Below are 15,551 nucleotides of genomic sequence, written 5' to 3' on the forward strand. Positions count from 1 at the left end.
ACCAAAGAAGATATAGAGAGCATTGCAAAATGCAAAATAGATAATTTTGATTCTATAAAATTAGAAAGTCTTTGCATAAACAAGATTGATACAACCAAAATTATAAGGAAAGCAGAAAACTGAAGGGAAATTTTGCAACAAGTATCTCTGATAAAAGCCTCATTTCTCAAATATATAGGGAACTGAGAGAAATTATAAAAATACAAGTCATTCTTCAATTGATAAATGGTCAAAAGATATGAATACGCAGTTTTCAGCTAAAGAAATCGAAGTTATCGAGTCATATAAAAATGCTCTAAATCACTATTGATTAGAGAAACGCATATTAAAACAATTCTGAGGTATCACCTCACACCTATCAGATTGACTAATACGACAAAAAAAGAAAATCTTGGATGTTGGCGGGGATGTGGAAAAACTGGGACACTAATGCACTGTTGGTGGAGTTGTGAAATGATTCACCCATTCTGGAGAGAAACTATATCCAAAGAGCTATAAAACTGCACATACCCTTTGACCCAGCAATACCACTGCTAGATCTATATCCCAAAGACATCCAAAAAAAGGGAAAAGGACCTATTTGTACCAAAAATATTTATAGCAGCTCTTTTTGTGGTGGCTAAGAATTGGAAATCAAAGGAACACCCATCAATTGAGGAATGGCTAAACAAGCTGTGGTATATGATTGTAATGGAATATTATTGTGCTATAAGAAATGACAAGCAGGATGATGTCAGAAAAACCTGATCCATAGTGAAGTGAACAGAATCAGAAGAACGTTGTACACAGCGACAGCAATATTATTCAGTGAAGGGGATGACTCAGCACACTGTCCACTTCCAGAGAAAGAACTGATATTGATTGAATACAGACTGCAGCAGGCTATTTTTCACTTTCTTTCATTTTTTTTCTTTAATTTGAGTCCACTTGTGCAAAATGACTAAATGAAATGTTTTACATTATTGCACATGTGTAACATATATCTGATTGCTTACTGTCTCAGAGAGGGAGGGAGGGAGGGATAGAAATTGGAACTTAAAACTTTAAATAAAAATGTTTAAAAATTGAAAAAGAAGAAGTAACCCCTTCTATTAACAAACCAATAGCATAAGAAAACACACCCGGTTTTCTGTGCCTGAGATTCTATATTTGGGTTCAGATCACTTCTCTAAAAATCAAACACCTTTTGTGTTCTGAGTATACATAGCAAAGTTTCCCAGGCTTTAGTTGAGAACACAAAAAGGTAAGAATGTATTGTGTTTATGTAGATCCCTGGTCTCCAAAGTGGGAGCCATGGTTTCACTCCAGGAGGTCCCTGGTCTGTCTCTACGATGCGTGATCAACCAATCAGAAGTGGGAAGACAGGTCACATCTTGTGTCCCATAGAATCACAGTTACCATAATTTCCCGGCAAACCCAGTTCTAGCCTCTCCCTGTGTTGTGAAAGCTCCCAGCTCCCCCTTCAGAGCCAGGTGTCAGCCCCTTGGGGCTGCGATCCCCTGCAGCCTCACAGATCTCATTGGAAAAATTCTGCCTCATTTGTCCCTCTGCAAAGATTATCTCATGGCCTTCTCAGGTGGCCCTCTAAGAGTGGGCTCTGGCGAGGGGGGGGGAGAAAAATTTTAAATTCCAAAGCTTATGGAAGTAATTGTTAATAAATCAAAATAAATTAATTAGAAAAAAAAAGAGTGGGCTTTGCACTTGGGGGGGGGGGGGTGCAGACTGAATCACACAGGATGAGCAGGCAAGAATGGCTTGGGATCTGGATTGCAGACATCATCTTTCCTCCAAAACCTACCCATCTTCCAGACTTGCCTGTTACTGTCAAGGGCACCACCATCCTTCCAGTTACCCGAGTTTTTTTCAGTGTCATTTTCAGTTTCTCACTGACCCTTCCCCCACACCCACATCAGTTTCTAAATTTTGTCAACCCTTCAACATCTCTCACATCTGTCCCCTTCTTTCTATTGGTACAGCCGCCATCTTAGTCCTGGCTCTGATTACGTTTGCTTGGACTATCGCCACAATCTTCTAACCGGTCTGCCGATGTTATTCTTCTCCCCACCCTAACCCAGCTGCCAAATGCACTTCTCTAAAGTGCAAATCTAACCATGTCAGTTCCTCACGAAAGAGACTTTATGATCACATGTTATTTGGCCTTTATCTCACCCTTTTTTTACATTCCATTTTTACATTATACACTCACTACATAATTATTAGTGTGGCAGGACATGCATCGAATTTAAATATAAGTAAATATACACATATTGGGGTTCAAACTCAAAAATATTTTCACTGATGGGGCACATGATCACAAATATTTAGCTTTGTCATCTAAATGCTAAAAAAATGCTAAAATCTAAATGATCTAAACTGCTCTAGATAACTAGGTATTTTTAATTTATTCAATTAATGTTTTAAAAACAATAATACAAACATGTTAATTCATGTAAGAATTTTCTTTCTGAATAATACTAATTATAAAATATGATAGATAACAAACTTATCCATATATAATATAAATGTGTGTATATGTGTGTATGTGTATATATATGTATGTGTATACACACACACACACACACACACACACATACACATACACCAGGGGCAGTTAGGTGATACAGTGGATAGAGATTCCTTGGAATCAGGAACATTTGAGTTCAAATCCGGCCTCAACCACTTACCAGCTATGTGACCCTGGGCAAGTCACTTGATCCCTTTTTGTCTCAGTTCCTCATCTGGAAAATGTGGAAACACTGGAGAAGGAAATGGCAAACTATGCCAGTGTCTTTGCCAAGAAAGCCCCATGGACAAGTCCAGGGGTCAAAAAGAGTCAGATGCAACTGAACAATTGAGCAACACAACATACACATAGCTATGTATGTATGTATGTATGTATGTATGTATATATGCATGGATGGATGGATTTATATATAAAAACACGTATGTCTATATGCAGAGATAGAGGATAGATAGATGGGTGGATGGATGGGGAAAGAGAGAGTGGGTGGATGGATAGATAAATAAGTAGATAGGTAGATGATAGATAGAGGGATGGATAGATAGATGCTTGGGTGGATGAATGGATGGATGGATGGATGAATGGATGGATTGATGATAGATAGATAGATAGATAGATAGATAGATAGATAGATAGATAGACAGATAGATCAATGGATAAATGGATGTAGGTAGAAGTCCTTTCTCCCATCCTAGCACAGTCAGCACCACTTGAACCTTAGTGGTTTCTGGTCCTCTTGTGGCCTTCACTAGTTTCTTTAGGATGGCATCATGCAGTCAATGATGACTCCACTCAAATGTTGATTATAATGGCAAGGGACCTGAAGAAGTTTCCTTTGGTGTAGTACTTGTATTCAAAGCCAAATCTCTTAGATCCCCCACAGTTGTGGGGTCTAATCTTGTCCAATCTAAAATAAAATGTATCTTACCATAGTAGCTCAGATGTGCTCCCGTATTAGCCTATAAGATAAAGATTTAATATTGTGTTTATACTGATCACCTGCCATGAATATAGAAATTTATAGTAGAAAGGAAAAGAGGGGCACAGCTATAGTAAGGGGGGGAAAATACTTCCCTAATTTCATGTCAGTTTCAAGTAAGAGTCATATAGATAACCTATTGTATTGATAAAATGGGATAGGTAGGCTTAGAATTTTAGGCAGGTGGGAAAATTCTCCACTCAACAGGAAATTCCACACTAAAGAAATCAGGTCAGGAGAGCCTGACCTCAGCCTGCTCTCAAAGTTGCCCTCCCCACCTTTCCTGGAGACAAAACTCTACCCGAAGTAGTTTGCAGATGTCATTCACGTGGCCTGCTAGTCTCATGGATGACTGATTCAATAGCGTTTCTTGGTGATCATACATGGAATGAGACTCAGAATAATATCAATTACAGTCCTATAGGGTTTAGCAGCAAGTTCCAATAATCATAGCTTTGGGTGAGTTCAGTTACTAAGGATCATATATCCTTGATGTAGATGACCAAAGTTCAAGGGTCTATATTGTACTGAAGCCCCACACCGTGGAGTTCTCTCAGCCTGCGTTTCAGTTGTTCTAGTTGGTTGGTTGGCTGGGGACAGATAACTCATAGAGACCCAACCTTTTTTGTGCCATGAACCCCTTTGGCAGTGTGGTGAAGCCTATGGACTCTTTTTTAGAATTAAGTTTTTAAATGCATAAAATAAAATGCTTAGGATTGCAAAGGAAACTAATTATGTTGAAATCATTATCAAAAACATTTTAAATGTTTTTAAAAACCTCACTAAGAGCCTCTAGTGGATAGGCTTATTTGGAAGCTGTCCCTTTAACTTCACAGTGACCCCGAGCTCATTTTCTCTCTTCTCTCCTCTCCGTGATTCTCTTCTTTGCTCCATAGAAGGGCCCCTCTAGGCTCTTTTTCCTCTTTATTGGTTGTCTCCACTTGACACCCTCCCTTCAATATTTTAAGGCCCTAAGGAGCCTCAGAGATCTCAAAGCACGATGTCTTATATGCAAGCCTAATCCCAATGTAATCTAAGGCATCAAAAGAAAAACTTTGGAGATGCCTTCAGGGTCAGTCCCTATCTGCCGATCTGAAATCCTGTTCATCTCCAAGCTATTTTATTTTTAGTACAACAAAGTCACACTTTCATTCAGAGCCACTGTTTGCTCTGGAATCAAATGAGCTACTCCTTTTTCCAATGGAAGCATCTCAGTGGGCTGCCAGCTACCATTCTTTTCAGATTACCTACAAACTGGCTGCACATGCCAGAAGGACTTCACCATTTCCTACCTCACCGTGTATGAGCTGTCTGGGTGTCTGGGGTCTGGGGAAGGGGGCACAGAGGGTGGTCATCGATTTCCCCCCATTGTTCTATTTCCTTTGATGACTGTGGAACTTATAAGAGGACTCTTCACTTGGTGCTAGAGCTGACTGATTAATACCTTTAGGCCCAGTCAGCAACATCAGAGGTCTTTGCCCAGAATTCGACGCAAATGAAGTGCTATCATTTGGAAGTACAGATACTGCATCTACAAAGATATACTTTGACCTCATTGTGAAACTAATTTGACTGTCTGAATGGAAGATGGATGATAAAAGGTCTGATACTACAAATGGAGTATATACCTCTTCTAAAACTCCAAAGAAATTACCTGAATCTTACTTACAACCACTTCATTAAATGTCAGTTTCTTCATCTGTAAAATAAGAATAATAATCTATCACTACTTACCTCACAAGTTTGCTGTGAGCTGCTTGGTAAACCTTTAAGAGATGTGTAAATTTCAGCTTGGTTCCCACATAACATCTCTCATGTGTTACCTTAAGCCATGGGGCCACATTTCTTTTTGACCTTTAAATAATGTAAGTAATGGGGCAGCTAGGTGGCACGGTGGATAGAGCACTGGCCCTGAAGTTAGGAGGACCTAAATTCAAATCCGGCCTCAGACCAAACACTTGACAGTTACTAGCTGTGTGACCCTGGGCAAGTCACTTAACCCCAATTGCCTAAAAAAAAAAAAAAAAATTAGTAATAATAATGTAAGCAACTTGGAGTTGAGGTGGATCTAGTCACTTAGACTTTAAGAGAAAGATGTCGAGATTAAGCGGAATCTTAGTAAGAAAATAAAACTGAGAACTGAATTCTTTTTGTGTGTCTTCATTTATAGGTCAAACCTGCATTTACTACATAAAAGACCTGGAACAGTTATTGTATATAATCAGCTTACTCAATTGAGTGCTTACCTCTCTCTTGCTAATGAATCATGGTACAAAGTCAGCGGAATCCCTTCTGGGACCCACGAGCAATGTATAACCTGCCCTAAGAAGTAACAACACAAATGTACTTCTTGTGACTCAGTGATGAAATTGATCTCTTCCCATTAATGACTCCTCTCTTAGTTCTACACATCCAGTCAGTTTCCATAGCTTTACGATATCTCTCAAAAACTCCCCATCTTCTGCATTCATCCAGCCCCCACCTTAGTTCAGGACCTTGTTGCTTCTCACCTGGACTATTAGAATAGCTTTCTAATTGGTCTCCCTGCCTCAAGTCTCTGCCTATTCCAACCCATCCTCCTCTCAGCTGCCAGTGTGATTTTTATAAAGTGTAGGTCTGACCATGTCACCTCTGCCGCCAATCAACTCCACTGGCGCTCTGTTACCCCTGAGATACGATACAAAGTCTTCCATTGGACCTGAAAGGCTCTTTACCAACTTGTCCCCTTCTAACCTTTCTGGTTTTCTTTCTCTTCACTCCCCTCCAAGGGCTTGGAGACAAATTCTACAGTCCCAGTGGTATCAGGCTACTTACTCTTCCCTTCTCCACAGTTTTGCACTAATTGACCCCCATGCCTGGAAAACATTCCCTCCTTTCTTCTGCCTTTTGGTATCCTGGGCTTCCTTCAAGATTCAGCTGAAATGCTGCCATTTGCAAGGAGCTTTCTCTAAAGTTACTTTCCTTCTACTCTGGGTGTATCTTGTATGTACTTATTTACATACCCCCACCAGAATATAAGCCCTTTGAAGGCTGAGACTGGTTTTTGCCTTTTTTTGTGCTTTAGGGCTTAGCACAGTGTCTAACACACAGTAAGCACTTAATAAACACTTAAGGGACAGTACTCAATATTCAAAGCAGACATGGAGTATAGGCTAGCCATTTATTTCTTTTACAGTAAGTGTGCTCTGACCCTTCCTCCCAGGCATGTACCAAGAGTTGTTTGGACAATGTAGAAATGAAGTAAAATATAGAATGCCTAATTAGCAGTCCTGAAAACTTCTCTATACTCCTATGAAGTTTAAGTATCAGGTTTTCAGGCAATATATCCCCACTTGGGTTTCAAGGCATCTGAGGCATTTGTGGGTATCTCTCTTCTCTGCTTTCTGCTCAAGTCCCCTCCCAGCTGTGTTCCCTCAATTTATTACGGGAATGGGGACCAGCCCCTCTAGTTCCGTTGATCCACTTAATATCAAATTAGCTTTTACAAAGCTATATTTACTTCAAAGATGTAACAAAAACAAACATACATTTCCCGCCCCCTCCAACACCTTGAGGGAATATTTGTACCCACTGCTGTATGTCCATTAAGTGTGGATGACCCCCAACGTCTGATCTGGGCTCTCTTCCATTTACTTTCTCTGCTCTCTCACTCAGTGAACTCAGCTCCCGTGTGTTCAATAATCATCTCTATGTTGATGACTCCCCAAATCTAGAGATGCAACCTTAGTCTCTCACCTAAGCATCAGCCCCATCAAACCAAATGTCTGTTGGACATTTTGAACTGGAGTAGACTTAAAACTTAGCTGAGTTCTTACATAGTGCTGAACCTCAGGTCAATCCTCAGTTCTGATGCCTCCTAATCTCATGTTTTGTGTAAGTTACCTCCCTTCTCAATCCAAGCTTCCCCATGGATAAAGCTGGAATGACAATGCTTGTGTATTATGTATTGGTGAAGCTTGCGTATTTCAAGAACTATTCCTTGAAACATGCTAAGGGTGATCCTTCTTGGTTCCAGTTATCCGTGTCAAAACTGGTTCCTGCTTTTGGTCATGTGATGGCCCAGCACTGGAAGGATTTGGCATTTTAAAATAAGGGTTCAAATCTTGGGTCCTCCCCCATTACAAATAAAATTAAGAGAAAAGACTGATTCTGCTTTGGCCTTTAACTTGGTTCACCCATGTGACCTACAGTCTCTTTATGTATGGGGATGGGAGGAGGGGTAGAGGCACTCTTATCCCAATCCTCCCACATGCTACTCTCACAAGATTTATGAGTTCAGCTAAAAGAACCCTTGGCTACTCTTTGTACTTTGTATTTCCTTTATTTAGTAAGTGATTGAACATGGTTCTCAAAGTGTATGTGTTTAGGCTTGAAGGTATCACCTTATGAGTTTGAGGGATCCTAGAAAACCCTTTGGAGAAGCTAGTTGGCACAGTAGATAGTGCACTGGGCCTGGAGTCAGGGAGATCTGAGTTCTTATCTGGCCTCAGACACTTACTAGCTATGGGACCCTGGGCAAATCACGGAACCCTGTTTGCCTCTGTTCTTCATCTGTAAAATGAGTGGGGAAGGAAATGGCAAACCACTCCAGTATCTTTGCCAGTAAGAGTCAGACATGACTAAAATGACTGGACAAAGAAGCCTCCTCAGGTTGGAGCTGAATGATATAATAGGGGAGGAGTCCCTGGTAATTGCTCCCATGTTTTTGGAAAGCAGGACCACCGCCAAGAGAATCAGTCTAAACCAAACATTTTGGCAATAGACATGTACCAAGAGTTATCTGAACAATGTAGAAATGAAGTAAAATATAGAATGCCTAATTAGCAGTCCTGAAAACTTCTCTATACTCCTACAAAGTTTAAGTATCAGCTTCCCAGCACATTGTAACGGTAATTACAAAAGTTGGGAGTCCCACTTGCCATTTTGTTAATGTGTACTGTTAAGTCTTTCATGGTTAGCATTTCTTTTGCGTGTTGAAATCAATTACCTGTCCTATACCAAATTCATATTATACATATTATACATTGAATATCTTTTCTCCCCCTTTTTGAGGAAACCCTAGAGATGAACCATTAACTAAACTATGGACTGTGGGGTGTGGTTTGACGAGCCAAAGAGTGTGAGAAAAGGGCCCGTTACAGGGCTGATTTCTCAGACTGAAACTGGTCTAAAACAGATGAGTGGGTACAAAACAGGAAGTGATACAGTGCCCCATCCCCTCGGAATCCTAAAGCTGTTTCCTCAAGGTTAGGCTTGTACCACTCACCTGCCTCACAGGATTATCTTGGGGAAAGCCACTTATAAGCCTTAAAATACTTGCTATCATGAGTTATTATCATTATTATTATCTACAATAGGGTTGTTGTCAGACAAAGTTTTCCCTTCCTGCTGCAGACCACAGTGATCTTTCCATTTCTCAATGTCCAGAGTCCTTCAAGGCTGCAGATCTGACATAGCTATCTAGCAAGATATTGTTTTATAGTATTTTCTGTTTCTAAAGTCTCTCTAATTGGACTATCAGCTCTTTGAGGACAGAACCTGTATCTTCTACTTCTTTTACATCTCTCATAGCACCTAGCATATGGCTAAGCTTATAATTGTCCTTGACCTCTGCCAGCTACCTAGAGTCTTCTCCAGACTCATTTAGGGCAGAACCTGGTTACACGAAATGTTAAGAACTATACTCAGGAGTGATAAGATACAGTGATGATTCTGCACTCTGATATTTGTTAAATTTCCAAAGACACATTTTACTTTTTGACTTGACTAGAGAATTCTTGATTTAGAAACTGAAATGGACCTTAGTGGTCCAACCTCTTCATTTTCCAAGTAAGTTAACTGAAGTCCACAGAGATTAAGCAATTTCCTCAATATTTTAGGAAGCAAGATCATAGGGTTATAAATTTAAAGCTAGAAGAGACCTAAGTTATCGAGATCATTCAGTCCAAGTAATTCGTTTTACAGATGAGTTAATCAAAGTCCGGTGTTTTATGGGTAGCTAGTGGAAGAGCCGGATGTAGTCTATGTATTTTCTCTCAAAGGAAATCTCACAATCCCAAACAATAATGTTGCTTCTCTGTCAATTTTTTTTTTTTTTTTGGCTAGGCAATGGGGTTAAGTGACTTGCCCAGGGTCACACAGCTAGGAACTGTTATGTGTCTGAAGCCAGATTTGAACTCGGGTCTTCCTGAATCCAGGGCCGGCACTCTATCCACTGCGCCACCTGGCTGCCCCCTATGTCAATTTTCAAACCTTGTCTGCCTGCTTCAGTTTCTTTGTTATTCCATTTGCATGTGTAATGGGGCTCTTGCTCCCAGCCTCAGCATATGAAAATTGTGTGCCTACTTCTGGTGGAGTTGGGGGAACAGGCTGGCTTCTGGCCATCTGTGAGTCAGTGAGGAGAGATGATGAAGTGTGGTCCCACATCTGCCTCTTGAATACAGCCCTCCAGGTGATGAGATGTGATTTCAGTGAGGGGTAGAAGCATACCCTGACATGATGGCAATGGGAGCCAGCACTCCCCACATGAATCATCAATCAATCAATAAATACTTATTAAGCACTTTCTACATGCCAGGCACAGGCAGAGTGCTGAGCTAGGGTTACAAAAAGAGGCAAAAGACGATCACTGCCCTCAAGGAGTTTGTAATCTAATCGTGAACTCAACTACCTGGTCATATACTAAGACCATTGCCTGCCTTTGCATTGACTTTGTGAATATCCGAAGGTCCGGAGCTTCCTCTAAACTTGAGGAAAAGGAGAGAAACAACGGCAGGAATGGACAAGCTTCAGGAAGAACTGACTGCTAAGGGAAGCCGTCAGAAATATCAAGTTATTTGATTGGACAGTGCCAAATGAGGTCAAATGTAACGAGCTAATTAACAATCTTTCAAAAATTGCTTTCCTTCTCAACCAAGCTTTATTTTTCTTTGCAGATTAAAATATTCTGAGTAGATTGTAAACACAAATACAAACTTGAGTATTACATATGAATTTAGTGGCTAAAATGGTGAACGCAATTCAACATAGCATAACAAATGCTTATTATGTCCAAGGCACTGAAGATAAAAGAAAAAACTGAAACAATAATCACCCTTAAGGATTTTATAATTAATTGATGGGAAACAACAAATATGGAAATGAGTAAATACAAACTGCATGTCAATTAAGTACTTTTGGAAACATGGAAAAAGATGGAAAGAGGTACATGTCACAACTATAATTAGAGGCAGTATTCTTCTTTTTCTTCATTTGTTTCTTCATAGTATTTTACTTTTTTCCAATCACATGTAAAGATAGTTTTCGCTATTTATTTTTGTAAGATTTTGAACTCCAAATTTTTCTACCTACCTCCCTTGCCTCCCCTCTCCCTCTCCAAGATAGCAAGCAATTTAACATAGGTTATACATGTACAATCATGTTAAACGTATTTCCACGTTAGTCCACATTTTACAGTAGTGAAAGAAGAATCAAAATAAAAAGAGAAAACCACAGAAAAGAAAAAAGCAAAACAAAATATGAAAATAGTATGCTTCCATCTGCATTCAGACTCCATAACTCTTTCTCTGGATGTGGTTAGCTTTTTCCATCATGAGTCTTTTGAAATGGTGTTGAATCATTGTATTGCTCAGAAGAGCTAAGGCTTATTATAGTTGATCATTGCACAATGTTGCTGTTACTGTGTACAATGTTCTCCTGGTTCTGCTCACTTCACTCAGCATCAGTTCATGTAAGTCTTTTCAGATTTTTTTCAAATCCACCTGTTCATCATTTCTTACAGAACAATAGTATTCCATTACATTCATGTATCACAACTTGTTCAACCATTTCCCAATAGATGGGCATCCCCTCCATTTCCAATTCTTTGGGGGCAGCTAGGTGGTGCAGTGGATAGAGCACCAGCCCTGAAGTCAGGAGGTCCTGAGTTCAAATCCGGCCTCAGAACAAACACTTCCTAGCTGACTCTACTAACAGTAATAAATTGAGGTGTGTACAAAGCAGATTTGGTCATGGTGCCATGGGCAGAAATAGTGATCAACTTGATTTCTGAAATATTGAGTTTTAAGGAACTGGTAGGAGATCAGGTGAAGCTATGTGATAGCAGCTGGAGATACAGGTATAGAGCTCAGAATCGAGACTATGACTAGAGAGAGACATTTGGGGATGCATCTATGTAGCTGTGGTAGTTGATATTGCAAGAATCAATTCTATTGCCAAGAGAGTAAGTATAGAGGCCTAACAAGAGATCCTTGAGGAACACTCTTCATTTAGAGGATGAGCTGATGGAGGAAAGACAGTGGTTAAGCAAGAGGAAGCAGAACTCAGAGAATGGCATTTCTGAAGCCAATGGAGAAGAGAGTATTTAGTAAGAAAGGGTAGTCAGTTCTATCTGAAATAGCAGAAAGGTCAAGGAAGACGCCTGAAAAAAAAAGTCATATGATTTTATCATTAAGAGGTCATTGGTGAATTGCGACAATTCCGAGATTCCACTTCCTGCCTGTGAGATCGGCAAAAAACGAGAAAAGAAAAAAATGCAAATTGCTGGGGGGGATTATAGGAAGACAAGCACATTAGTGCACTCTTGGTGGAATTGTGGATTGATTCAACCATTCTGGAAAACAATTCCCAACTATATCCCAAAATTACTGAATTGTACCTATTCTTTACTCCAGTGATACTATGCTTCCTGTTCTACCACAGCCATGTCACCTCCACCTCCTTCCTACTGCTAAACTGGATTCTAGCCCCTGAATCCATCAACTCTGATACATCAACGTTTGCCTTATCTTCTGCCTATTCTTCCACAATATTTCCCAGGCCCTTCCCTGCCATGTCACCACTGGAGTACGCCTTTCTCCACCTCCCCCTTGTATGTCACCTTCCCCCATTAAAATGGAAACTCTTTGAGGGCAGACATTTTCTTACTTTCTTGCATTTCTATCTCTAGATCTCAGTACAGTGATGCTTGGCATGTAGTAAATATTTAATAAATACACTATCTATCCAACTATCTTTCTATATTAATTTTGTTTAAATCATTCTATTCATATACACTGTGATTCTCTTATACTTATCATTATTTTCTGTGTGGGAATGAAAACCTGAGGTTTGACTCATTAGATATATCTTTTGCTTCATCTTTTAGGGGAAGCTCAAAAATATCAGCTCTCCAGAGTAGCTTAGTAAGGTGATTCTCACAGTTTAACACCCAATGAGTGTTAGAAATGGGGAACCTACTTCTCCTACTTCTCCTATTATGAAGTTGAGTTTCCTTTAGCGAAGAACCTGGTACATGGTTGATTAGCTGAGTTATACAGAGAGGTGGAAGTTGTCAGCCCTGTGAAATGTGGCCAGTGGCCTCCAGAACCTGCACCAGACACACAACTCAAGTTAGCTGGCGAAGAAATTCTGAAGACCATCCTTCCAAGTGCTTAAATAAAGTGAGCTAGCATATACGAAATAAAGATTTTAAAATGTGTTTATTATGTAATTCAGATTTTTCACAAATTCAAACTAGCCCCAAGGCAGAGAGATTTTTTTTGAGAGAGGACCCTATCTCAACTCACCTCTCCACCTCCTCCTTCCTCCAATTTAAAAAAAGAAGAAAGAAAAACAAAGCCTTTGTAACAAATAGCCACGATGAAGCAATAAAAATTCCCACATCAGCCATGTCCAAAAATATATGTCTGATGGGTAGTATGATTCATCATCAGTCCTCTGGATTTGTAGTTGATCATTTCACTAATCAAGGTTGTTAAGCCTTTCAAAATTATTGTTATTGTATAAGTCGTTTCGTTGGTTCTATTCACTTCATTTTGTGCCAGTTCATACTTCTCTGGTTTCTCTGAAACAGCATAAGAATATTCCATTGCATTCTTTCCTGAATGATGGGCATCCCCTTGGTTTTTAATTTTTTTTCTTAATTTCTAGTTCCTTGCTATAAAAAAAAAAACTTGCTATAAATATTTTTATGCATGAGTCCTTTCCCTCCTTTTATCTCTTTGGGGTATGCACAGCTTAGTGACTTTTGGAACATAGTTCCAAATTGCTTTTACATATATATACACATATATATACATATATATATACACATATATATATAGTGTGCATATATATGTGTGTATGTGTAATTATATATATGTATTAATCAAAATTGTCCATTTTATCTTATATGATCTTCTCTATCATTTATTTGCTAATTCCCTATCCACAGTTGGGAAAGGCATGCTTTTTTATGGGGCAGCTAAAGGGTTCAGTGGCTTAGACCTAGAGTTGAGAAGACCTGAGTTCAAATCCAGCCTGAGACACTTACCAGCCATGTGACCCTGAACAAGTCACTTAACCTGTGTTTGCTTCTGTTTTCTCATCTGTAAGATGGGGATAATAAGACCTCCCATCTCCCAGGCTTATTGTGAGGATCCAATGAGATAATTATAATTTATAATAATATGATAACTATAATTCATAATAATATATAATATATTATAATAATTATATACTTAACACAGTATCTGGCACATAGCAAGTGCTATATAAAGGTTATCTCTTACTATACTTCTTCCTTGCTTCACTATTTTATATGACATTTCCCAGTCCCACCTACTGCTTGAGCCTTCCCTCTGAGATTATCTCCACTTTACCCCGTGAAAATCTTGATTGTATATCATCATCTGCGTATCATCTTCCCAGTTAAAAGGAGAGCTCCTTGAGAGCAGACACTGCATTTTTGCTTTTCTTTCCATCCCCAAAACTTGGCACAGTGCCTAGCCCATCGTAAGTGTTTCATAAATGTATGTTGACCAACTGACCTTTTATATCTAAATCATGTGTCCCTTCGGAGCTTAACTTGGAGTATGGTATGAAATGCTGGTCTAAATCTAATTTCTGCCAGACTACAAACTTCTCAGCAGCTTTTGCTGAACAGTGAATCCTTACAGTAGTAGTTGGAGTCTTTCAATTTATCAAACAATATGCTACTATATATTTTTTTGTTTCTGCATGAAGGAAAGCCAGAAGGAAATATGGGCAAGTGAGACAGCTTTCAAGGTTATATATTGAATTCATGATATTCTTTAAAGGAATAAGAAGCTGTGACGTTCACAGTTTCACATGTACTCATCTATTTCTGCTCAGCTTTGTATACGGAATGCTGATTTCATTTAGTGTTTTAACTTAAAATATTTTTTAATTGAACATCACATCCACTTCCACCAGGGTGAAGATAGCCCTCTGACCCATGCTGCACATGTAGAAGGGGACACGACTCCCAACTGGCTAAAGCTGAACACAATGCCTTGTACTTGTGTAAATGAGATTGTCGAAAGACACTTTGGAGTAGGGTTCTGGAGAGGCGGCTGTGAGAGGCAAGACAAGCTTGTGAATAGTCACAGAAGCCCCTGGAGCTGCACGCACATGGTCTACGTGCTCCTCGGCTTCTAACGCTATGGTCCTAGAGAATGGACTCCCCTTGGGGAGATCACACCTTCTCTCCTTGAGAAGCTTGAAAAGCTTGACATCTTTAACTTGCTTGCATTTGAAGAGACCATTTACTCTTGTGTTTTCTTTGATATATTCTGACCTGTACAACTTCCCTGATTTCTATTTGCTGTTTTCATTGACAAAGAGTTTCACTAGCTATTCATAATGGTCTTTTTTTGTAACCAACATTTGGTAGGAAAGAGCTAAACTGTTGCTTGTAAACTAAGGGCTACACTCCCCTCAAGAGCGTTCAGGGAGTGACTTTTGTTCTGAACACTTAGAATCATACCCCTAGACTAGAGATATTTGAGGGGTGGCAGATAGAAATTAGTCTGGCTTGACATCTTTCTTGGAGGCTGGATCTTAGCCTCTGCAGTCCTAGGTCCTGCCACTCCCTCCCCTCAGCTGGCTGGATGGGCAGAGCCCTCCACCTATCCCCTGGACAAGTGGACCAGATCCCAGATCATATCTATCCACACAGCCCATGAGCCAGCTACCTCTACAGAGTAAGCATCTCCATTCATATCACACACACACACACACACACACACACACACACACACACACACACAC

Source organism: Vombatus ursinus, unplaced genomic scaffold (genome assembly GCF_900497805.2).
Source record: "Vombatus ursinus unplaced genomic scaffold, bare-nosed wombat genome assembly UNPS02010461.1, whole genome shotgun sequence".
NCBI classification, from domain to species: domain Eukaryota; kingdom Metazoa; phylum Chordata; class Mammalia; order Diprotodontia; family Vombatidae; genus Vombatus; species Vombatus ursinus.